Raw genomic sequence first — 23,235 nt, 5'->3', positions numbered from 1 at the left:
AAGAGTTTTTCATTTTGTCAGAAATTAAGGTGCAAACAATTGAGGCTTGTCAGTGATGTACTGTTCACATTCTTGAATAGGGACAGGATGAGAGCGAATGGCCTCAAGCTCCGCCAAAGGAGGTTTAGGCTGAACATTAGGAAAAAATTTTTCACGGAAAGGTTCATTGGGCACTGGCAGAGGCTGCCCAGGGAGGTGGTTGAGTCACCTTCCCTGGAGGGGTTTAAGGGACGAGTGGACGAGGCGCTGAGGGACATGGTTTAGTGATTGATGGGAATGGTTGGACTCAATTATCTGGTGGGTCTCTTCCAACCTGGTGATTCTATGATTCTATGATTGAATCTTCATGTTGTTTGGGCACTATTTCAACAAAATAAGAGAAGCAAGAAGAAGACACTTACAGCTGTACATCATTTGTAAATTTCCGGGTTTACTTTATTCTGATGCCTAAATGTTGCAATTTTGAGAATATCTTTGTCATTTCAAGTATGTTCTCAGGATGGACACCTGCCCTTGTAAACATGCACATGAAATAAGTTTTCAGAAAAAAATTGCCAAGAGAACCAATTCCTTGTTTTGTTCCTCTAATGCTAGAGAGTAATAAGGGGCGCACATTTTACTGGATGAGTAATGCAAAAAATTGGGACAGCCCTTCAAAAGGAACCAAGATGTAATTGCATCCATCAAAAGCTCCTATTTTACAACATCAGGTTGCAAAAAAACTTGTGCAGAGGCTGGCCTGAAATGTCTGCAGGTGTTACATGTCCCACTGATGTATAAGATATATAGGAAGAAAAAGGTGAAAAGAAAATGTGACCTGTCACCTCAAGAGATTTTAATGGGAAAAGCCATGTGAATACCTCACCCAGCACTCCCTACAGTCAAGCGTAAAACTAAAAGATAATGCTTAATAAAACTTTTAAGGACTTTCTGCAGACTGCTCAAAAATATTTTACCGTTACCCACTGCCAAAGTTTGCCATTCATGGAAATCAGGAGACAGAGCCTACATTTAGGTGTGCCAGTGGGCTCCGCCAGGGCCATGGGCTCCAGCTGCACTGGAAAGGAACTTATTTTACTGGTAATTAATAATGCTGGAGTCATGTGCAAGGACCTGCTTGGAGGATCCATGCTTCCCAGGGTAAAAGGGTCACACCATCTTCAAACACAACACAGAGTCTATCACCTGTCATAGCAGCAGAGCTGGATGATATGATTATAATATGATTATTTCTCGTAATCGTCCAACCCCATCTCCTCCCCGACCGCTCACCTTTTTATAGTGAGATCCAATATCACATCGGCAGAACGCTCCGCTGTAAAGTAATCTAAACTATGCCGTCTCTGGCCTTCTCACCAGGGCAGCGAAGATGGTTTCGGCCGGCCTCTCTGCGTCCCGTCCGTTCAGCTGCTCCAGTCTCCAAATCAATACGAATCAATCTGTCGTAGTATCACGTCGGGCTCACCAATTGCAGAGGATATGGACACCACACGACCAATATGATCTAGTGAAGCCATTTTATTCAGAGTTCACAACACGTTTATACCTCTCTTTAGCAGAGGCAAGCCATGGCGTTACAAGCTGATTTGTCAGTTCTCCTTCAGCAGTAATCATTGTTCACACACATTATTATGCTTTCCCATGAGAAAGGGCTATGTGAGCACTCTGGAAAACTCTGGAAAAAAGCACCGAGGAAAGCTTCCGGTGAGAAATGAGAGAAGTACAAGACAGAGCGAAGTACAAGACAGAGCAACTTTCTAATGATACAGAGAGAAACCTTAAAGACAATGTGTCCTTTCCAGTGACTAATTCTTTTGCAAGGCTAGCTTTATTCAGGCGCAAAAGCTGGGTTGTGCACATGTAAATATCCCTGCCCATTTTGATCTCAAAACTCCTCAACAGCTTGTCTCATATGATATAGTGTTTCTCATATTAGAATCATAGAATACACCCCAGGAACACATGGACACCCACCCGCAGGACAGCCCACCCATGAAGCACACCCCCTCCACCAGGTGTGGATTCCCACCCCCGGGACAGCTCTCCCCCAGCAGACACTGATGCCCACCTAGAGGCCACAACCCCCCAACAGACACAGACACCCATCCATGGTGTAGGAAACCAAAGGACATGCAGACGCCACACAAGGACACAAACGCACTCTCATGCTCTCATTCCAACTTTATTGATGGCCATGTGGTATTGCAGTGTCTGTAATTCTCCAGGACACTGCTTCCACAGACACCCAGTGCTGGGGTCAGCTCAGCGACGACGGGTGCGTGTCCTCCGCCGGCGCCGGTTCACTCCAGCCTGGGATCTGGTTGCCCCAGTCGGCCGGCGCCTCCTCACATTCTGGCGCTGTTGAGGATGACCCTGGAGGCGCCTTGGGCTGCGCTGGCGGCGGGACGGCCTGCGTTGGCGGCGGGACCGGCTGCGGCTGCGAGATGTGCTGCGCCGGTACCGGGCCATGCCGAGTCTGGCCGAGTGTTTGCCACCGGGCTGTTGGAGCTCTGTGGCCTCCCCCTCGCTTTTATAGGGGTGCCAGGGCGAGGCCCTTGGTGACATCAGCGCGTTACCTGGGCAACCGAGCGGTGACATCACAATGGCTCCATGGTGACCGTGGGTGACCGTGGGTGTGCCCAAGATCCATCGCAACGGGCTGCCCCCAGCCGCCAGGGGCACCCCTGGCTCCACGTCACCACTACCACGTGTAATATATAAGTTTAGACGAAAATTAGAATCATAGTATCATAGAATCATAGAATAACCAGGTTGGAAGAGACCCACCGCATCATTGAGTCCAACCATTCCTATCAAACACTAAACCATGACCCTTAGCACCTCATCCACCAGTGCCTTAAACGCCTCCAGGGAAGGTGACTCAACCCCCTCCCTGGGCAGCCTGTTCCAGGGCCCAATGACCCTCTCTGTGAAAAATTTTTTCCTATATGTCCAGCCTAAATCTCCCCTGGCGGAGCTTGAGGCCATTCCCTCTTGTCCTGTCCCACGGCACTTGGGAGTAGACGCCAGCACCCTCCTCTCTACAACCTCCTTTCAGGTAGTTAGAGAGAGCAATGAGGTCACCCCTCAGCCTCCTCTTCTCCAGGCTAAACACCCCCAGCTCTCTCAACCACTCCTCATAAGTCTGTTCTCCTGCCCCCTCACCAGCTTTGTTGCTCTTCTCTGGACTCACTGCAGAGCCTCAACATCCTTCTTGTGGTGAGGGGCCCAGAACTGAACACAGGATTCGAGGAGCGGTCTCACCAGTGCCGAGTACAGAAGGAGAAGAACCCTGGACCTGCTGGCCACACCATTTCTGATCCAAGCCAAGATGCCACTGGCCTTCTTGGCCACCTGGGCCACTGCTGGCTCATGTTCAGTCAGCTGTCAACCAACACCCCCAGGTCCTTCTCCTCCAGGCAGCTTTCCAGCCAGACTTCTCTTATTCTGTAGCTGCACACGGTTGTTGTGCCCCAAGTGCAGGACCCGGCATTTGGCCTTGTTAAACCTCATGCCATCGGACTCTGCCCAGCGGTCCAGCCTGTTCAGATCCCTTTGCAGAACCTCCCGACCCTCCAGCAGATCCACAATTCCACCCAGCTTAGTGTCATCTGCAAACTTGCTAAGGGTGCACTCGATGCCTTCATCTAGGTCGTTGATAAAGACATTGAACAGGCCTGGACCCAGCACTGAGCCCTGGGGACACCACTTGGAACTGGCCTCCAGCTGGATTTCACACCATTTCCCAACACTCTCTGGGCCCTCCAGCCAACCAGTTTTCCATCCAGCAGAGTGTGCGCCTGTCCAGGCCAGAGGTGACAGTTTCTCAAGCAGAATGCTGTGAGAAACTGTGTCAAAGGCTTTACTGAAGTCCAGGAAGATCCATCCAAAGCCCTTCCCTCATCCAGCAGCCGAGTCACTTTGTCATAGAAGGCGATCAGGTTAGTTTGGCAAGACCTGCCTTTTGTGAACCCATGTTGACTGGGCCTGATCACCCGGTTCTCTTGCATGTGCTTCATGAGAGCACTCAAGATCACCTGCTCCATGACTTTCCCTGGCACTGAGGTCAGACTGACAGGCCTGGAGTTTCCTGGATCCTCCCTGCGACCCTTCTTGTAGATGGGCACAACATCAGCCTCCAGTCCCGTGGGACTTCCCCAGTCTTCCAGGACTGTTGGAAGATGATGGAAAGGGCTTTGGCCAGCACATCCACCAGCTCCTTCAATACCCTTGGATGGATCCTATCCAGACCCATAGACTTGTGGGTGTTTAGTCGGGCTAGCAAGGCTCTGACCACCTCCTCTTGGATCATGGGAACCTCATTTTGCTCCTCTAGCTCTTGTACACAGGCGGAACGACTTTCTTTACAGATAAAGACTGAGGCAAAGAAGGCATTAAGTACCTCAGCCTTTTCCTCATCCCCTGTCACTGTTGTTCCTTCTGCGTCCAATAGGGACTGTATGGTCTCCCTAGTCCTCCTTTTATTATTTATAGATTTATAAATTTATAGAAGGATTTTTTTGTTATCTTTCACAGACTTTGCCAATCTGGTTTCTAGCTGAGCTGAGAGAAAAAATCAGAAGGGCTTTTTCTCTACACAATCTCACTTCCCTCCTGTAGTCCACCCAAGAGGCCTGTCCCCTCTTCCAGAGCCCATAAACATTTCTCTTCTTGATATCACTCAAGATCTCTCTGTTCAACCAAGCTGGTTTTCTCCCCTGCTGATGATGTCTTATACTATACAAAATACAAGACATCTATCTATCTATCTATCTATCTATCTATCTATCTATCTATCTATCTATCATCTATCTATCTATCTATCTATCTATCTATCTATCTATCTATCTATATATCTATCTTCTTATTTTCAGTGACTTCTGCTCCCAAGCTTTGTGTTGTTTTGCCCTTTAAATTTATCAGATTGCAAATTAATGATACATATTCTTTGTCAAATTCCATGTTAGTATTTGTGAACTGTGCCACTGGAAGCTGGGATTAAAGGAACAGAAGACAACTGATTGATGTTCAGTGTCTCATTTAAAGCTGCCCACTGTTAACGCATTCAGCACTTTCTCATGCCAAGCCATCATGTCTGCTACAATTATCTCTAGGTATTACCCATGGAGGTATTTGTCACTTGGGCAGACAATTAAAACGTGATACAGAAGTGTGGCAGTAGATGGCATAATCACACTGTGAACTACTGGAAATCTTAGCTCCACTTTTCTCTTTTTCCTAAATAATTACACCAAATATTCAGACCAAATATTTGAGGTCTGAAAGCTGCTAGAGCAGCCAGGCAAGTGTCCGCTCATCTTTGAAGTGGACAAGATTAGGGACGAGAGCAGAAGGGAACAACATGGATCCCACGCGTGGTTCCCTACCAGGGAACAGCCAGAGCAGCCAGGTGGGTGGCTGCTCACCTTTGAAGCAAAAAGCATTGGCTTTAGATCACAAAAAGAAAAGTGTGGAGTCCAGTGCTGTGTCCATGCCAGGGAGCAGCCAGGGGAGTGGTTGCTCACCTTTGAAACGGAGAGCGTTAGATAGAAGTGCAGAAGGGAACAACATGGATCCCAAGCGTAGTTCCCTGCCAAGGAACCAACAGAGCTGGTTGGAGAGTGGCCGCTCAGCTCAGGAAGGGAAGAGCGTGCAGTCCAACGCTGTGTCCGTGCCAGGGAGCAGCCACTCCCTGCACTTCTCCTGGAAGCGGAGAGCATTGGCTTTAGGTCGGAGAGGGAAAGGGTGGGGAGTCCAAGCGTGTCTCCAGGCTAAGGAAGAGAAGACTCCGGAGAAGACAAGCAAGACGTGCTCTCCGTGCTCTCCATGCTCGTGCCTCTCTGTTGAGGCGTGGTGTGAAGCCCGGGCATGACCACGCACCAGAGGACACTGAGGAGCCAATGGAGGTGGATCCACCTGACGATCCACCTGACGACAGTGAGGAGCCTATGGAAGTGGATCCACCTCAATAAGAATCATCCACAGCAGTGGGTCCACTGCCCCAGCCATCCCCCGAACTGTTACAAACAACATTTTTCAGAAGACAATAGGCATTCAAAGCGGGGAAGTTTAGACAGAAAAACCAAAGAACTAATAAATGAGACATTAAATATAACCATAGTCTACCTCTTGTATCTTATGCCATAATAGCATTGTGATACTTGTACAGTCCTGCTTTTCAGGGTTTCTTGTTAATTTCTTATATTAGTTTAGTTAGCAAGAGTTCATAAAGATGTAATGTTAAGAATAAGCCCGTGAGAAATTTTCATGTGAAAATTTCTCGTGGACAAAATTTCTTGTGGACAGTTGTTTAAGAAATACTGTCCACGAGAAATTTTGTCCACGAGAAATTTTCACATGAAAAGCATGTGAATTGAATAGGTTGATGCTCCTGATGCAGTGATATTCTGATATTTGATTTATTTTTCCGTTGACGAGTATGTTAGATTTCAACTTGGAAATGGTTCTCTCCACTCTAGAGTATGCCCATGCCATTTCAGGCCCTTTTTGTAGCATGTTTTTTGATGAGAATCTTTATTCCAGATCCAGTCAGGATCTGTTCCAGATTATTATTATTCCAGATCCAGTCAGGAGTTGGTCTTAATTAGCAAAATGCAGAGGAGGGAACATATTCAATCTATGCTATAAAGATTCTCATCAAAAAATATGTTCCCTCCTCTGCTTCCCCATTCTCTCCAGGCTTGTCTTCCCTCAATGCAGGTATTTTTCCATGCTCTGTTGATTTTTACATTCAGTGGTTCAATCTAGTTTCCAAGAAAATGTTTGGTCTGCTTCTCAGTCTACTGTAATAACTTCTGCGCTTGATGGCTGGTTTTAGCCAACTTTATGGCAAAGGACAGAACTTTCCTACCTTGTTTTATACCTGCTGAGAGCTTCAGCTGAGGAAAGGTTGCAGTGGAGTTGAGCAGTCCTCTTTGCACTGGCATGCCAGTGTCTTCTTGAGGTATGTATTTTCTGGTTAATTAGCAAATGTGATTTTGGAGTCAGCTGGTTCCGAGACATGGAGAGCTGGTAAGGCTGGTGTGTGTGGCAGGGAAAAAGAATTGAAGGTACTGTGATAGTGAGGTTTGGGGGAACATAGGTAAACGAGGCTACTGCACTTGAGTAAAAGGATTCCTACTGACTGGAAAAGTGGAAACATGAGTTCCTGTACCCGGGTCAGGGGTCAGGGCAATCCCAATCACAGACAGAGGCTGGGCAGAGAATGGATTGAGAGTGGCCCTGAAGGGAAGGACTTGTGGCCGTCGGTGGATTGGCAGCTCAACGTCATTGCAATGTGCACTTGCAGCCCAGAAAGCCAACCATATCCTGGGCTGCATCAAAATAAGTACAACCAGCAGGTCAAGGGAGGTGATGCTGCTCCTCTACTCTGCTCTTGTGAGACCTCACCTGGAGTGCTGTGTTCAGTTCTGGAGTCCTGGGCACAGAAAGGGCATGGATCTTTTAGAGTGAGTCCAGAGGAGGGCCACAAAGATGATCAGAGGGCTGGAGTGCCTCCCCTGTGAGGGCAAGCTAAGAGGTTTGTGATTATAGAGCCTAGAGAAGAGAAGTCTCTGGTGAGATCTTCCATCAGCCCAGGGGAAACCTGAGTGGGGGGCCGTTTATCAGGGAGTGCAGTGATAGGACAATGGGTAACGGTTTTAAGCTGAAAGAGGGGAGATTTAGATTAGATATTAGGAAGAATTTTTTTTCTGTGAGGGCGGCGAGGCACTGGAACAGGTTGCCCAGAGAAGTCTTGGATGCCTCAAGGCCAGGTTGAATGAGGCTTTGAGCAAGCTGACGTAGTGGAAGGTGTCCCTGCCCGTGGCAGAGCTGTTGGAACTGGGTGACATTAAGGTCCCTTCCAACCCAAACTGTTGTATGATTCTGTGATGTGGAAGGTAGCTGTGGAAGGCAGGAACTTGTTGATTCTCAGCTACCTCACAACCTGTGCACTTCCTTGTCTTTATGAAGTTCTGAAGTTTTCACTTGTGTGTTGTGTGGCTCTTTTGTGTATGGCTCTTTCACGAGTTACACAAGAAGGTGCGGTTTCAGTGGTTTAGAAGTCTACCCAGCAGTTGTTTTAAAACTTTTTGGTACTTCCCTATGGAGTTAAATGTAGGTAGTTGCAGACAGAGATTGCAGGTCTTCTGTGTGTGTGTGTTTAAAATCCGAAAATTAAGAAGCACTACTTCAGATTTTTATATCTTTTCTTTCTAGTGGCGAAAGAACCCTTGATAAAAGCAGTATATACCCTATAGCAGCAAAGGAATCTTCTCTTTCCGGTTCGTACGTTGCTTTTGAAATTTTTTAGCAGAGTTTACCAAAGAGAAGATTTAAGGACTCAAAGAATCAGGTAAAAACTATTTGCTTATTCTTTTTCATTTCAAGATGAAATGAAAAGCCTGTCACTGAGATTTGAAGATGTAGGTTTGCTGTGGTGGCCTTTGGTGGTTCTGGCAGTGTCTTTTATAGTTATTTATTTCAAGGAAAGTGGTTCTGAAGAGACTAGGTTAAATAAAATGGTTCTATGGCTTGAATGGTTGGGAAGAGTTTTTCATTTTGTCAGAAATTAAGGTGCAAACAATTGAGGCTTGTCAGTGATGTACTGTTCACATTCTTGAATAGGGACAGGATGAGAGCGAATGGCCTCAAGCTCCGCCAAAGGAGGTTTAGGCTGAACATTAGGAAAAAATTTTTCACGGAAAGGTTCATTGGGCACTGGCAGAGGCTGCCCAGGGAGGTGGTTGAGTCACCTTCCCTGGAGGGGTTTAAGGGACGAGTGGACGAGGCGCTGAGGGACATGGTTTAGTGATTGATGGGAATGGTTGGACTCAATTATCTGGTGGGTCTCTTCCAACCTGGTGATTCTATGATTCTATGATTGAATCTTCATGTTGTTTGGGCACTATTTCAACAAAATAAGAGAAGCAAGAAGAAGACACTTACAGCTGTACATCATTTGTAAATTTCCGGGTTTACTTTATTCTGATGCCTAAATGTTGCAATTTTGAGAATATCTTTGTCATTTCAAGTATGTTCTCAGGATGGACACCTGCCCTTGTAAACATGCACATGAAATAAGTTTTCAGAAAAAAATTGCCAAGAGAACCAATTCCTTGTTTTGTTCCTCTAATGCTAGAGAGTAATAAGGGGCGCACATTTTACTGGATGAGTAATGCAAAAAATTGGGACAGCCCTTCAAAAGGAACCAAGATGTAATTGCATCCATCAAAAGCTCCTATTTTACAACATCAGGTTGCAAAAAAAGTTGTGCAGAGGCTGGCCTGAAATGTCTGCAGGTGTTACATGTCCCACTGATGTATAAGATATATAGGAAGAAAAAGGTGAAAAGAAAATGTGACCTGTCACCTCAAGAGATTTTAATGGGAAAAGCCATGTGAATACCTCACCCAGCACTCCCTACAGTCAAGCGTAAAACTAAAAGATAATGCTTAATAAAACTTTTAAGGACTTTCTGCAGACTGCTCAAAAATATTTTACCGTTACCCACTGCCAAAGTTTGCCATTCATGGAAATCAGGAGACAGAGCCTACATTTAGGTGTGCCAGTGGGCTCCGCCAGGGCCATGGGCTCCAGCTGCACTGGAAAGGAACTTATTTTACTGGTAATTAATAATGCTGGAGTCATGTGCAAGGACCTGCTTGGAGGATCCATGCTTCCCAGGGTAAAAGGGTCACACCATCTTCAAACACAACACAGAGTCTATCACCTGTCATAGCAGCAGAGCTGGATGATATGATTATAATATGATTATTTCTCGTAATCGTCCAACCCCATCTCCTCCCCGACCGCTCACCTTTTTATAGTGAGATCCAATATCACATCGGCAGAACGCTCCGCTGTAAAGTAATCTAAACTATGCCGTCTCTGGCCTTCTCACCAGGGCAGCGAAGATGGTTTCGGCCGGCCTCTCTGCGTCCCGTCCGTTCAGCTGCTCCAGTCTCCAAATCAATACGAATCAATCTGTCGTAGTATCACGTCGGGCTCACCAATTGCAGAGGATGTGGACACCACACGACCAATATGATCTAGTGAAGCCATTTTATTCAGAGTTCCCAACACATTTATACCTCTCTTTAGCAGAGGCAAGCCATGGCGTTACAAGCTGATTTGTCAGTTCTCCTTCAGCAGTAATCATTGTTCACACACATTATTATGCTTTCCCATGAGAAAGGGCTATGTGAGCACTCTGGAAAACTCTGGAAAAAAGCACCGAGGAAAGCTTCCGGTGAGAAATGAGAGAAGTACAAGACAGAGCGAAGTACAAGACAGAGCAACTTTCTAATGATACAGAGAGAAACCTTAAAGACAATGTGTCCTTTCCAGTGACTAATTCTTTTGCAAGGCTAGCTTTATTCAGGCGCAAAAGCTGGGTTGTGCACATGTAAATATCCCTGCCCATTTTGATCTCAAAACTCCTCAACAGCTTGTCTCATATGATATAGTGTTTCTCATATTAGAATCATAGAATACACCCCAGGAACACATGGACACCCACCCGCAGGACAGCCCACCCATGAAGCACACCCCCTCCACCAGGTGTGGATTCCCACCCCCGGGACAGCTCTCCCCCAGCAGACACTGATGCCCACCTAGAGGCCACAACCCCCCAACAGACACAGACACCCATCCATGGTGTAGGAAACCAAAGGACATGCAGACGCCACACAAGGACACAAACGCACTCTCATGCTCTCATTCCAACTTTATTGATGGCCATGTGGTATTGCAGTGTCTGTAATTCTCCAGGACACTGCTTCCACAGACACCCAGTGCTGGGGTCAGCTCAGCGACGACGGGTGCGTGTCCTCCGCCGGCGCCGGTTCACTCCAGCCTGGGATCTGGTTGCCCCAGTCGGCCGGCGCCTCCTCGCATTCTGGCGCTGTTGAGGATGACCCTGGAGGCGCCTTGGGCTGCGCTGGCGGCGGGACGGCCTGCGTTGGCGGCGGGACCGGCTGCGGCTGCGAGATGTGCTGTGCCGGTACCGGGCCATGCCGAGTCTGGCCGAGTGTTTGCCACCGGGCTGTTGGAGCTCTGTGGCCTCCCCCTCGCTTTTATAGGGGTGCCAGGGCGAGGCCCTTGGTGACATCAGCGCGTTACCTGGGCAACCGAGCGGTGACATCACAATGGCTCCATGGTGACCGTGGGTGACCGTGGGTGTGCCCAAGATCCATCGCAACGGGCTGCCCCCAGCCACCAGGGGCACCCCTGGCTCCACGTCACCACTACCACGTGTAATATATAAGTTTAGACGAAAATTAGAATCATAGTATCATAGAATCATAGAATAACCAGGTTGGAAGAGACCCACCGCATCATTGAGTCCAACCATTCCTATCAAACACTAAACCATGACCCTTAGCACCTCATCCACCAGTGCCTTAAACGCCTCCAGGGAAGGTGACTCAACCCCCTCCCTGGGCAGCCTGTTCCAGGGCCCAATGACCCTCTCTGTGAAAAATTTTTTCCTATATGTCCAGCCTAAATCTCCCCTGGCGGAGCTTGAGGCCATTCCCTCTTGTCCTGTCCCACGGCACTTGGGAGTAGACGCCAGCACCCTCCTCTCTACAACCTCCTTTCAGGTAGTTAGAGAGAGCAATGAGGTCACCCCTCAGCCTCCTCTTCTCCAGGCTAAACACCCCCAGCTCTCTCAACCACTCCTCATAAGTCTGTTCTCCTGCCCCCTCACCAGCTTTGTTGCTCTTCTCTGGACTCACTGCAGAGCCTCAACATCCTTCTTGTGGTGAGGGGCCCAGAACTGAACACAGGATTCGAGGAGCGGTCTCACCAGTGCCGAGTACAGAAGGAGAAGAACCCTGGACCTGCTGGCCACACCATTTCTGATCCAAGCCAAGATGCCACTGGCCTTCTTGGCCACCTGGGCCACTGCTGGCTCATGTTCAGTCAGCTGTCAACCAACACCCCCAGGTCCTTCTCCTCCAGGCAGCTTTCCAGCCAGACTTCTCTTATTCTGTAGCTGCACACGGTTGTTGTGCCCCAAGTGCAGGACCCGGCATTTGGCCTTGTTAAACCTCATGCCATCGGACTCTGCCCAGCGGTCCAGCCTGTTCAGATCCCTTTGCAGAACCTCCCGACCCTCCAGCAGATCCACAATTCCACCCAGCTTAGTGTCATCTGCAAACTTGCTAAGGGTGCACTCGATGCCTTCATCTAGGTCGTTGATAAAGACATTGAACAGGCCTGGACCCAGCACTGAGCCCTGGGGACACCACTTGGAACTGGCCTCCAGCTGGATTTCACACCATTTCCCAACACTCTCTGGGCCCTCCAGCCAACCAGTTTTCCATCCAGCAGAGTGTGCGCCTGTCCAGGCCAGAGGTGACAGTTTCTCAAGCAGAATGCTGTGAGAAACTGTGTCAAAGGCTTTACTGAAGTCCAGGAAGATCCATCCAAAGCCCTTCCCTCATCCAGCAGCCGAGTCACTTTGTCATAGAAGGCGATCAGGTTAGTTTGGCAAGACCTGCCTTTTGTGAACCCATGTTGACTGGGCCTGATCACCCGGTTCTCTTGCATGTGCTTCATGAGAGCACTCAAGATCACCTGCTCCATGACTTTCCCTGGCACTGAGGTCAGACTGACAGGCCTGGAGTTTCCTGGATCCTCCCTGCGACCCTTCTTGTAGATGGGCACAACATCAGCCTCCAGTCCCGTGGGACTTCCCCAGTCTTCCAGGACTGTTGGAAGATGATGGAAAGGGCTTTGGCCAGCACATCCACCAGCTCCTTCAATACCCTTGGATGGATCCTATCCAGACCCATAGACTTGTGGGTGTTTAGTCGGGCTAGCAAGGCTCTGACCACCTCCTCTTGGATCATGGGAGCCTCATTTTGCTCCTCTAGCTCTTGTACACAGGCGGAACGACTTTCTTTACAGATAAAGACTGAGGCAAAGAAGGCATTAAGTACCTCAGCCTTTTCCTCATCCCCTGTCACTGTTGTTCCTTCTGCGTCCAATAGGGACTGTATGGTCTCCCTAGTCCTCCTTTTATTATTTATAGATTTATAAATTTATAGAAGGATTTTTTTGTTATCTTTCACAGACTTTGCCAATCTGGTTTCTAGCTGAGCTGAGAGAAAAAATCAGAAGGGCTTTTTCTCTACACAATCTCACTTCCCTCCTGTAGTCCACCCAAGAGGCCTGTCCCCTCTTCCAGAGCCCATAAACATTTCTCTTCTTGGTATCACTCAAGATCTCTCTGTTCAACCAAGCTGGTTTTCTCCCCTGCTGATGATGTCTTATACTATACAAAATACAAGACGTCTATCTATCTATCTATCTATCTATCTATCTATCTATCTATCTATCTATCTATCTATCTATCTATCTCTCTACCTACCTACCTACCTACCTACCTACCTACCTACCTATCTACCTATCTATCTATCTATCTTCTGATTTTCAGTGACTTCTGCTCCCAAGCTTTGTGTTGTTTTGCCCTTTAAATTTATCAGATTGCAAATTAATGATACATATTCTTTGTCAAATTCCATGTTAGTATTTGTGAACTGTGCCACTGGAAGCTGGGATTAAAGGAACAGAAGACAACTGATTGATGTTCAGTGTCTCATTTAAAGCTGCCCACTGTTAACGCATTCAGCACTTTCTCATGCCAAGCCATCATGTCTGCTACAATTATCTCTAGGTATTACCCATGGAGGTATTTGTCACTTGGGCAGACAATTAAAACGTGATACAGAAGTGTGGCAGTAGATGGCATAATCACACTGTGAACTACTGGAAATCTTAGCTCCACTTTTCTCTTTTTCCTAAATAATTACACCAAATATTCAGACCAAATATTTGAGGTCTGAAAGCTGCTAGAGCAGCCAGGCAAGTGTCCGCTCATCTTTGAAGTGGACAAGATTAGGGACGAGAGCAGAAGGGAACAACATGGATCCCACGCGTGGTTCCCTACCAGGGAACAGCCAGAGCAGCCAGGTGGGTGGCTGCTCACCTTTGAAGCAAAAAGCATTGGCTTTAGATCACAAAAAGAAAAGTGTGGAGTCCAGTGCTGTGTCCATGCCAGGGAGCAGCCAGGGGAGTGGTTGCTCACCTTTGAAACGGAGAGCGTTAGATAGAAGTGCAGAAGGGAACAACATGGATCCCAAGCGTAGTTCCCTGCCAAGGAACCAACAGAGCTGGTTGGAGAGTGGCCGCTCAGCTCAGGAAGGGAAGAGCGTGCAGTCCAACGCTGTGTCCGTGCCAGGGAGCAGCCACTCCCTGCACTTCTCCTGGAAGCGGAGAGCATTGGCTTTAGGTCGGAGAGGGAAAGGGTGGGGAGTCCAAGCGTGTCTCCAGGCTAAGGAAGAGAAGACTCCGGAGAAGACAAGCAAGACGTGCTCTCCATGCTCTCCATGCTCGTGCCTCTCTGTTGAGGCGTGGTGTGAAGCCCGGGCATGACCACGCACCAGAGGACACTGAGGAGCCAATGGAGGTGGATCCACCTGACGATCCACCTGACGACAGTGAGGAGCCTATGGAAGTGGATCCACCTCAATAAGAATCATCCACAGCAGTGGGTCCACTGCCCCAGCCATCCCCCGAACTGTTACAAACAACATTTTTCAGAAGACAATAGGCATTCAAAGCGGGGAAGTTTAGACAGAAAAACCAAAGAACTAATAAATGAGACATTAAATATAACCATAGTCTACCTCTTGTATCTTATGCCATAATAGCATTGTGATACTTGTACAGTCCTGCTTTTCAGGGTTTCTTGTTAATTTCTTATATTAGTTTAGTTAGCAAGAGTTCATAAAGATGTAATGTTAAGAATAAGCCCGTGAGAAATTTTCATGTGAAAATTTCTCGTGGACAAAATTTCTCGTGGACAGTATTTCTTAAACAACTGTCCACAAGAAATTTTGTCCACGAGAAATTTTCACATGAAAAGCATGTGAATTGAATAGGTTGATGCTCCTGATGCAGTGATATTCTGATATTTGATTTATTTTTCCGTTGACGAGTATGTTAGATTTCAACTTGGAAATGGTTCTCTCCACTCTAGAGTATGCCCATGCCATTTCAGGCCCTTTTTGTAGCATGTTTTTTGATGAGAATCTTTATTCCAGATCCAGTCAGGATCTGTTCCAGATTATTATTATTCCAGATCCAGTCAGGAGTTGGTCTTAATTAGCAAAATGCAGAGGAGGGAACATATTCAATCTACGCTATAAAGATTCTCATCAAAAAATATGTTCCCTCCTCTGCTTCCCCATTCTCTCCAGGCTTGTCTTCCCTCAATGCAGGTATTTTTCCATGCTCTGTTGATTTTTACATTCAGTGGTTCAATCTAGTTTCCAAGAAAATGTTTGGTCTGCTTCTCAGTCTACTGTAATAACTTCTGCGCTTGCTGGCTGGTTTTAGCCAACTTTATGGCAAAGGACAGAACTTTCCTACCTTGTTTTATACCTGCTGAGAGCTTCAGCTGAGGAAAGGTTGCAGTGGAGTTGAGCAGTCCTCTTTGCACTGGCATGCCAGTGTCTTCTTGAGGTATGTATTTTCTGGTTAATTAGCAAATGTGATTTTGGAGTCAGCTGGTTCCGAGACATGGAGAGCTGGTAAGGCTGGTGTGTGTGGCAGGGAAAAAGAATTGAAGGTACTGTGATAGTGAGGTTTGGGGGAACATAGGTAAACGAGGCTACTGCACTTGAGTAAAAGGATTCCTACTGACTGGAAAAGTGGAAACATAAGGTCCTGTACCCGGGTCAGGGGTCAGGGCAATCCCAATCACAGACAGAGGCTGGGCAGAGAATGGATTGAGAGTGGCCCTGAAGGGAAGGACTTGTGGCCGTCGGTGGATTGGCAGCTCAACGTCATTGCAATGTGCACTTGCAGCCCAGAAAGCCAACCATATCCTGGGCTGCATCAAAATAAGTACAACCAGCAGGTCAAGGGAGGTGATGCTGCTCCTCTACTCTGCTCTTGTGAGACCTCACCTGGAGTGCTGTGTTCAGTTCTGGAGTCCTGGGCACAGAAAGGGCATGGATCTTTTAGAGTGAGTCCAGAGGAGGGCCACAAAGATGATCAGAGGGCTGGAGTGCCTCCCCTGTGAGGGCAAGCTAAGAGGTTTGTGATTATAGAGCCTAGAGAAGAGAAGTCTCTGGTGAGATCTTCCATCAGCCCAGGGGAAACCTGAGTGGGGGGCCGTTTATCAGGGAGTGCAGTGATAGGACAATGGGTAACGGTTTTAAGCTGAAAGAGGGGAGATTTAGATTAGATATTAGGAAGAATTTTTTTTCTGTGAGGGCGGCGAGGCACTGGAACAGGTTGCCCAGAGAAGTCTTGGATGCCTCAAGGCCAGGTTGAATGAGGCTTTGAGCAAGCTGACGTAGTGGAAGGTGTCCCTGCCCGTGGCAGAGCTGTTGGAACTGGGTGACATTAAGGTCCCTTCCAACCCAAACTGTTGTATGATTCTGTGATGTGGAAGGTAGCTGTGGAAGGCAGGAACTTGTTGATTCTCAGCTACCTCACAACCTGTGCACTTCCTTGTCTTTATGAAGTTCTGAAGTTTTCACTTGTGTGTTGTGTGGCTCTTTTGTGTATGGCTCTTTCACGAGTTACACAAGAAGGTGCGGTTTCAGTGGTTTAGAAGTCTACCCAGCAGTTGTTTTAAAACTTTTTGGTACTTCCCTATGGAGTTAAATGTAGGTAGTTGCAGACAGAGATTGCAGGTCTTCTGTGTGTGTGTGTTTAAAATCCGAAAATTAAGAAGCACTACTTCAGATTTTTATATCTTTTCTTTCTAGTGGCGAAAGAACCCTTGATAAAAGCAGTATATACCCTATAGCAGCAAAGGAATCTTCTCTTTCCGGTTCGTACGTTGCTTTTGAAATTTTTTAGCAGAGTTTACCAAAGAGAAGATTTAAGGACTCAAAGAATCAGGTAAAAACTATTTGCTTATTCTTTTTCATTTCAAGATGAAATGAAAAGCCTGTCACTGAGATTTGAAGATGTAGGTTTGCTGTGGTGGCCTTTGGTGGTTCTGGCAGTGTCTTTTATAGTTATTTATTTCAAGGAAAGTGGTTCTGAAGAGACTAGGTTAAATAAAATGGTTCTATGGCTTGAATGGTTGGGAAGAGTTTTTCATTTTGTCAGAAATTAAGGTGCAAACAATTGAGGCTTGTCAGTGATGTACTGTTCACATTCTTGAATAGGGACAGGATGAGAGCGAATGGCCTCAAGCTCCGCCAAAGGAGGTTTAGGCTGAACATTAGGAAAAAATTTTTCACGGAAAGGTTCATTGGGCACTGGCAGAGGCTGCCCAGGGAGGTGGTTGAGTCACCTTCCCTGGAGGGGTTTAAGGGACGAGTGGACGAGGCGCTGAGGGACATGGTTTAGTGATTGATGGGAATGGTTGGACTCAATTATCTGGTGGGTCTCTTCCAACCTGGTGATTCTATGATTCTATGATTGAATCTTCATGTTGTTTGGGCACTATTTCAACAAAATAAGAGAAGCAAGAAGAAGACACTTACAGCTGTACATCATTTGTAAATTTCCGGGTTTACTTTATTCTGATGCCTAAATGTTGCAATTTTGAGAATATCTTTGTCATTTCAAGTATGTTCTCAGGATGGACACCTGCCCTTGTAAACATGCACATGAAATAAGTTTTCAGAAAAAAATTGCCAAGAGAACCAATTCCTTGTTTTGTTCCTCTAATGCTAGAGAGTAATAAGGGGCGCACATTTTACTGGATGAGTAATGCAAAAAATAGGGACAGCCCTTCAAAAGGAACCAAGATGTAATTGCATCCATCAAAAGCTCCTATTTTACAACATCAGGTTGCAAAAAAAGTTGTGCAGAGGCTGGCCTGAAATGTCTGCAGGTGTTACATGTCCCACTGATGTATAAGATATATAGGAAGAAAAAGGTGAAAAGAAAATGTGACCTGTCACCTCAAGAGATTTTAATGGGAAAAGCCATGTGAATACCTCACCCAGCACTCCCTACAGTCAAGCGTAAAACTAAAAGATAATGCTTAATAAAACTTTTAAGGACTTTCTGCAGACTGCTCAAAAATATTTTACCGTTACCCACTGCCAAAGTTTGCCATTCATGGAAATCAGGAGACAGAGCCTACATTTAGGTGTGCCAGTGGGCTCCGCCAGGGCCATGGGCTCCAGCTGCACTGGAAAGGAACTTATTTTACTGGTAATTAATAATGCTGGAGTCATGTGCAAGGACCTGCTTGGAGGATCCATGCTTCCCAGGGTAAAAGGGTCACACCATCTTCAAACACAACACAGAGTCTATCACCTGTCATAGCAGCAGAGCTGGATGATATGATTATAATATGATTATTTCTCGTAATCGTCCAACCCCATCTCCTCCCCGACCGCTCACCTTTTTATAGTGAGATCCAATATCACATCGGCAGAACGCTCCGCTGTAAAGTAATCTAAACTATGCCGTCTCTGGCCTTCTCACCAGGGCAGCGAAGATGGTTTCGGCCGGCCTCTCTGCGTCCCGTCCGTTCAGCTGCTCCAGTCTCCAAATCAATACGAATCAATCTGTCGTAGTATCACGTCGGGCTCACCAATTGCAGAGGATGTGGACACCACACGACCAATATGATCTAGTGAAGCCATTTTATTCAGAGTTCACAACACATTTATACCTCTCTTTAGCAGAGGCAAGCCATGGCGTTACAAGCTGATTTGTCAGTTCTCCTTCAGCAGTAATCATTGTTCACACACATTATTATGCTTTCCCATGAGAAAGGGCTATGTGAGCACTCTGGAAAACTCTGGAAAAAAGCACCGAGGAAAGCTTCCGGTGAGAAATGAGAGAAGTACAAGACAGAGCGAAGTACAAGACAGAGCAACTTTCTAATGATACAGAGAGAAACCTTAAAGACAATGTGTCCTTTCCAGTGACTAATTCTTTTGCAAGGCTAGCTTTATTCAGGCGCAAAAGCTGGGTTGTGCACATGTAAATATCCCTGCCCATTTTGATCTCAAAACTCCTCAACAGCTTGTCTCATATGATATAGTGTTTCTCATATTAGAATCATAGAATACACCCCAGGAACACATGGACACCCACCCGCAGGACAGCCCACCCATGAAGCACACCCCCTCCACCAGGTGTGGATTCCCACCCCCGGGACAGCTCTCCCCCAGCAGACACTGATGCCCACCTAGAGGCCACAACCCCCCAACAGACACAGACACCCATCCATGGTGTAGGAAACCAAAGGACATGCAGACGCCACACAAGGACACAAACGCACTCTCATGCTCTCATTCCAACTTTATTGATGGCCATGTGGTATTGCAGTGTCTGTAATTCTCCAGGACACTGCTTCCACAGACACCCAGTGCTGGGGTCAGCTCAGCGACGACGGGTGCGTGTCCTCCGCCGGCGCCGGTTCACTCCAGCCTGGGATCTGGTTGCCCCAGTCGGCCGGCGCCTCCTCACATTCTGGCGCTGTTGAGGATGACCCTGGAGGCGCCTTGGGCTGCGCTGGCGGCGGGACGGCCTGCGTTGGCGGCGGGACCGGCTGCGGCTGCGAGATGTGCTGCGCCGGTACCGGGCCATGCCGAGTCTGGCCGAGTGTTTGCCACCGGGCTGTTGGAGCTCTGTGGCCTCCCCCTCGCTTTTATAGGGGTGCCAGGGCGAGGCCCTTGGTGACATCAGCGCGTTACCTGGGCAACCGAGCGGTGACATCACAATGGCTCCATGGTGACCGTGGGTGACCGTGGGTGTGCCCAAGATCCATCGCAACGGGCTGCCCCCAGCCGCCAGGGGCACCCCTGGCTCCACGTCACCACTACCACGTGTAATATATAAGTTTAGACGAAAATTAGAATCATAGTATCATAGAATCATAGAATAACCAGGTTGGAAGAGACCCACCGCATCATTGAGTCCAACCATTCCTATCAAATACTAAACCATGACCCTTAGCACCTCATCCACCAGTGCCTTAAACGCCTCCAGGGAAGGTGACTCAACCCCCTCCCTGGGCAGCCTGTTCCAGGGCCCAATGACCCTCTCTGTGAAAAATTTTTTCCTATATGTCCAGCCTAAATCTCCCCTGGCGGAGCTTGAGGCCATTCCCTCTTGTCCTGTCCCACGGCACTTGGGAGTAGACGCCAGCACCCTCCTCTCTACAACCTCCTTTCAGGTAGTTAGAGAGAGCAATGAGGTCACCCCTCAGCCTCCTCTTCTCCAGGCTAAACACCCCCAGCTCTCTCAACCACTCCTCATAAGTCTGTTCTCCTGCCCCCTCACCAGCTTTGTTGCTCTTCTCTGGACTCACTGCAGAGCCTCAACATCCTTCTTGTGGTGAGGGGCCCAGAACTGAACACAGGATTTGAGGAGCGGTCTCACCAGTGCCGAGTACAGAAGGAGAAGAACCCTGGACCTGCTGGCCACACCATTTCTGATCCAAGCCAAGATGCCACTGGCCTTCTTGGCCACCTGGGCCACTGCTGGCTCATGTTCAGTCAGCTGTCAACCAACACCCCCAGGTCCTTCTCCTCCAGGCAGCTTTCCAGCCAGACTTCTCTTATTCTGTAGCTGCACACGGTTGTTGTGCCCCAAGTGCAGGACCCGGCATTTGGCCTTGTTAAACCTCATGCCATCGGACTCTGCCCAGCGGTCCAGCCTGTTCAGATCCCTTTGCAGAACCTCCCGACCCTCCAGCAGATCCACAATTCCACCCAGCTTAGTGTCATCTGCAAACTTGCTAAGGGTGCACTCGATGCCTTCATCTAGGTCGTTGATAAAGACATTGAACAGGCCTGGACCCAGCACTGAGCCCTGGGGACACCACTTGGAACTGGCCTCCAGCTGGATTTCACACCATTTCCCAACACTCTCTGGGCCCTCCAGCCAACCAGTTTTCCATCCAGCAGAGTGTGCGCCTGTCCAGGCCAGAGGTGACAGTTTCTCAAGCAGAATGCTGTGAGAAACTGTGTCAAAGGCTTTACTGAAGTCCAGGAAGATCCATCCAAAGCCCTTCCCTCATCCAGCAGCCGAGTCACTTTGTCATAGAAGGCGATCAGGTTAGTTTGGCAAGACCTGCCTTTTGTGAACCCATGTTGACTGGGCCTGATCACCCGGTTCTCTTGCATGTGCTTCATGAGAGCACTCAAGATCACCTGCTCCATGACTTTCCCTGGCACTGAGGTCAGACTGACAGGCCTGGAGTTTCCTGGATCCTCCCTGCGACCCTTCTTGTAGATGGGCACAACATCAGCCTCCAGTCCCGTGGGACTTCCCCAGTCTTCCAGGACTGTTGGAAGATGATGGAAAGGGCTTTGGCCAGCACATCCACCAGCTCCTTCAATACCCTTGGATGGATCCTATCCAGACCCATAGACTTGTGGGTGTTTAGTCGGGCTAGCAAGGCTCTGACCACCTCCTCTTGGATCATGGGAGCCTCATTTTGCTCCTCTAGCTCTTGTACACAGGCGGAACGACTTTCTTTACAGATAAAGACTGAGGCAAAGAAGGCATTAAGTACCTCAGCCTTTTCCTCATCCCCTGTCACTGTTGTTCCTTCTGCGTCCAATAGGGACTGTATGGTCTCCCTAGTCCTCCTTTTATTATTTATAGATTTATAAATTTATAGAAGGATTTTTTTGTTATCTTTCACAGACTTTGCCAATCTGGTTTCTAGCTGAGCTGAGAGAAAAAATCAGAAGGGCTTTTTCTCTACACAATCTCACTTCCCTCCTGTAGTCCACCCAAGAGGCCTGTCCCCTCTTCCAGAGCCCATAAACATTTCTCTTCTTGATATCACTCAAGATCTCTCTGTTCAAACAAGCTGGTTTTCTCCCCTGCTGATGATGTCTTATACTATACAAAATACAAGACATCTATCTATCTATCTATCTATCTATCTATCTATCTATCTATCTATCTATCTATCTATCATCTATCTATCTATCTATCTATCTATCTATCTATCTATCTATCTTCTTATTTTCAGTGACTTCTGCTCCCAAGCTTTGTGTTGTTTTGCCCTTTAAATTTATCAGATTGCAAATTAATGATACATATTCTTTGTCAAATTCCATGTTAGTATTTGTGAACTGTGCCACTGGAAGCTGGGATTAAAGGAACAGAAGACAACTGATTGATGTTCAGTGTCTCATTTAAAGCTGCCCACTGTTAACGCATTCAGCACTTTCTCATGCCAAGCCATCATGTCTGCTACAATTATCTCTAGGTATTACCCATGGAGGTATTTGTCACTTGGGCAGACAATTAAAACGTGATACAGAAGTGTGGCAGTAGATGGCATAATCACACTGTGAACTACTGGAAATCTTAGCTCCACTTTTCTCTTTTTCCTAAATAATTACACCAAATATTCAGACCAAATATTTGAGGTCTGAAAGCTGCTAGAGCAGCCAGGCAAGTGTCCGCTCATCTTTGAAGTGGACAAGATTAGGGACGAGAGCAGAAGGGAACAACATGGATCCCACGCGTGGTTCCCTACGAGGGAACAGCCAGAGCAGCCAGATGGGTGGCTGCTCACCTTTGAAGCAAAAAGCATTGGCTTTAGATCACAAAAAGAAAAGTGTGGAGTCCAGTGCTGTGTCCATGCCAGGGAGCAGCCAGGGGAGTGGTTGCTCACCTTTGAAACGGAGAGCGTTAGATAGAAGTGCAGAAGGGAACAACATGGATCCCAAGCGTAGTTCCCTGCCAAGGAACCAACAGAGCTGGTTGGAGAGTGGCCGCTCAGCTCAGGAAGGGAAGAGCGTGCAGTCCAACGCTGTGTCCGTGCCAGGGAGCAGCCACTCCCTGCACTTCTCCTGGAAGCGGAGAGCATTGGCTTTAGGTCGGAGAGGGAAAGGGTGGGGAGTCCAAGCGTGTCTCCAGGCTAAGGAAGAGAAGACTCCGGAGAAGACAAGCAAGACGTGCTCTCCATGCTCTCCATGCTCGTGCCTCTCTGTTGAGGCGTGGTGTGAAGCCCGGGCATGACCACGCACCAGAGGACACTGAGGAGCCAATGGAGGTGGATCCACCTGACGATCCACCTGACGACAGTGAGGAGCCTATGGAAGTGGATCCACCTCAATAAGAATCATCCACAGCAGTGGGTCCACTGCCCCAGCCATCCCCCGAACTGTTACAAACAACATTTTTCAGAAGACAATAGGCATTCAAAGCGGGGAAGTTTAGACAGAAAAACCAAAGAACTAATAAATGAGATATTAAATATAACCA

The sequence above is a fragment of the Phaenicophaeus curvirostris genome, chromosome 35 (assembly GCF_032191515.1).
Source record: "Phaenicophaeus curvirostris isolate KB17595 chromosome 35, BPBGC_Pcur_1.0, whole genome shotgun sequence".
In the NCBI taxonomy this organism is placed as follows: Eukaryota; Metazoa; Chordata; class Aves; order Cuculiformes; family Cuculidae; genus Phaenicophaeus; species Phaenicophaeus curvirostris.
Note: the sequence above shows the minus strand (reverse complement) of the source record.